This window comes from Bacillus rossius, unplaced genomic scaffold, assembly GCF_032445375.1.
Source record: "Bacillus rossius redtenbacheri isolate Brsri unplaced genomic scaffold, Brsri_v3 Brsri_v3_scf480, whole genome shotgun sequence".
Lineage (NCBI taxonomy): Eukaryota > Metazoa > Arthropoda > Insecta > Phasmatodea > Bacillidae > Bacillus > Bacillus rossius.
In genome coordinates, this window is record NW_026962679.1 from 24,877 (window position 1) to 27,500 (window position 2,624).

At 51.4% G+C, this 2,624-nt stretch overlaps 1 non-coding gene across 1 annotated transcript in view; it reads left to right on the forward strand.

The window, feature by feature from the left end:
• The first annotated feature begins 692 nt into the window (after positions 1 to 692).
• Positions 693 to 2,624, forward strand: part of LOC134544736 (small subunit ribosomal RNA) — a 1,989-nt gene continuing 57 nt past the window's right edge. Inside the window, exon 1 of the ribosomal RNA XR_010078006.1 lies at positions 693 to 2,624. This exon is cut by the window's right edge and continues 57 nt beyond it. This is a non-coding gene — a ribosomal RNA (small subunit ribosomal RNA).

Consider the following 2,624-nt stretch of genomic DNA (forward strand, 5'->3'; position numbering starts at 1 on the left):
CCTTGAAGAATTAAATCCATATGGGTCTAGTCTTGGTGATAACTGTGAACACTAAGAACTATCTAAAGTGGCCTATCTGTCTGAACTGCAATACACTAGCTGCGAGCCAATGCTATACCTTTCTCAGGTAACGAGCTCTTGTGCGGCAATTCGATTGGATGCGAAATGGTGGGGAACGCGTGTCCTATCGTCTTAACCAAGTAATGGTTCCCCTCTGTTAACAATGAAATGTTTGATGGATCGCAGCTCCCTGAGAGACAAGTTTCAAAGGGGTTAGTCGCGGTCTTCAGCCCTGGCCAAAGGTGTTTAGAAATGAATACTTTTCGGACCAGTGGGCAAATTAGTTCACAGCGAGCCCACGGGCCAACGGTCTGCTCCCGCAGTGGGCCGCGCCCGAATGTGGGCACCGATCATATAATTTGAAATCCACTCGCCAAGTACCATGCGAGTTTCTAAGAGCGCGATATATTCGCCAGTGAAAGCCTTGGAAGTTTGGCCTCGCCTACTCCCTAGGAAAATTAATTAGAGATGGAAGGAAAGACTTTGCAATTGCAAAGCGGGTGTCGATATTGGGAAGTCGCCCCCGTACTTGTTGATACAGAAGGAAAAAAAAATGTACATCATAAGATTCGGACCCGGTGCTCTGCGGACCCGGGAGGTTCCTCCGAACGAAAAAAAAAGCTGCTAGCAGCTCCCTGGTTGATCCTGCCAGTAGTCATATGCTTGTCTCAAAGATTAAGCCATGCATGTCTAAGTGCAAGCCAAAATAAGGTGAAACCGCGAATGGCTCATTAAATCAGTTATGGTTCCTTAGATCGTACCACATGACTTGGATAACTGTGGTAATTCTAGAGCTAATACATGCTGAACTGAGTCCCGACCAGAAATGGGAGGGATGCTTTTATTAGATCAAAACCAATCGGCGTGGCTCGTCTGCGTCCGTTTGCTTTGGTGACTCTGGATAACTTTGTGCTGATCGCACGGTCTCCGTACCGGCGACGCATCTTTCAAATGTCTGCCTTATCAACTGTCGATGGTAGGTTCTGCGCCTACCATGGTTGTAACGGGTAACGGGGAATCAGGGTTCGATTCCGGAGAGGGAGCCTGAGAAACGGCTACCACATCCAAGGAAGGCAGCAGGCGCGCAAATTACCCACTCCCGGCACGGGGAGGTAGTGACGAAAAATAACGATACGGGACTCATCCGAGGCCCCGTAATCGGAATGAGAACACTTTAAACCCTTTAACGAGTATCCATTGGAGGGCAAGTCTGGTGCCAGCAGCCGCGGTAATTCCAGCTCCAATAGCGTATATTAAAGTTGTTGCGGTTAAAAAGCTCGTAGTTGGACTTGTGTCCCACGCTGTCGGTTCACCGTTCGTCGGTGTCTAACTGGCATGCCCGTGCGGACGTCCTGCCGGTGGATGCGGTCGGCCGCGGCAAGCCCCTTCCCTCGGGCGTTCGCCCCTCCTCTCGTAACCTCTTCGCGGAGGCCGGGTTGGATGCGGGTGTTTCGTCCCGGGGTGCATGCTTGGGCCCCGCGCGTCGGCGGTCCGATGCAATCCTACCGCGGTGCTCTTCACCGAGTGTCGAGGTGGGCCGGCACGTTTACTTTGAACAAATTAGAGTGCTCAAAGCAGGCAGTGTTTCGCCTGAATATTGTGTGCATGGAATAATGGAATAGGACCTCGGTTCTATTTTGTTGGTTTTCGGAACCCGAGGTAATGATTAACAGGGACAAACGGGGGCATTCGTATTGCGACGTTAGAGGTGAAATTCTTGGATCGTCGCAAGACGAACCTAAGCGAAAGCATTTGCCATGTGTGTTTTCATTAATCAAGAACGAAAGTTAGAGGTTCGAAGGCGATCAGATACCGCCCTAGTTCTAACCATAAACGATGCCAGCTAGCGATCCGCCGAAGTTCCTCCGATGACTCGGCGGGCAGCTTCCGGGAAACCAAAGCTTTTGGGTTCCGGGGGAAGTATGGTTGCAAAGCTGAAACTTAAAGGAATTGACGGAAGGGCACCACCAGGAGTGGAGCCTGCGGCTTAATTTGACTCAACACGGGAAACCTCACCAGGCCCGGACACCGGAAGGATTGACAGATTGAGAGCTCTTTCTTGATTCGGTGGGTGGTGGTGCATGGCCGTTCTTAGTTGGTGGAGCGATTTGTCTGGTTAATTCCGATAACGAACGAGACTCTGGCCTGCTAACTAGTCGCTTCCGGTATCCCTTCGTGCTACCGGCGACAAATGATCTTCTTAGAGGGACAGGCGGCTTCTAGCCGCACGAGATTGAGCAATAACAGGTCTGTGATGCCCTTAGATGTTCTGGGCCGCACGCGCGCTACACTGAAGGAATCAGCGTGTCCTCCTAGCCCGAAAGGGCCGGGTAACCCGTTGAACCTCCTTCGTGCTAGGGATTGGGGCTTGCAATTGTACCCCATGAACGAGGAATTCCCAGTAAGCGCGAGTCATAAGCTCGCGTTGATTACGTCCCTGCCCTTTGTACACACCGCCCGTCGCTACTACCGATTGAATGATTTAGTGAGGTCTTCAGACCGGTGCGCGACGGCTCTTCGCGAGCCGCTGATGTTGCTGGAAAGATGACCAAACTTGATCATTT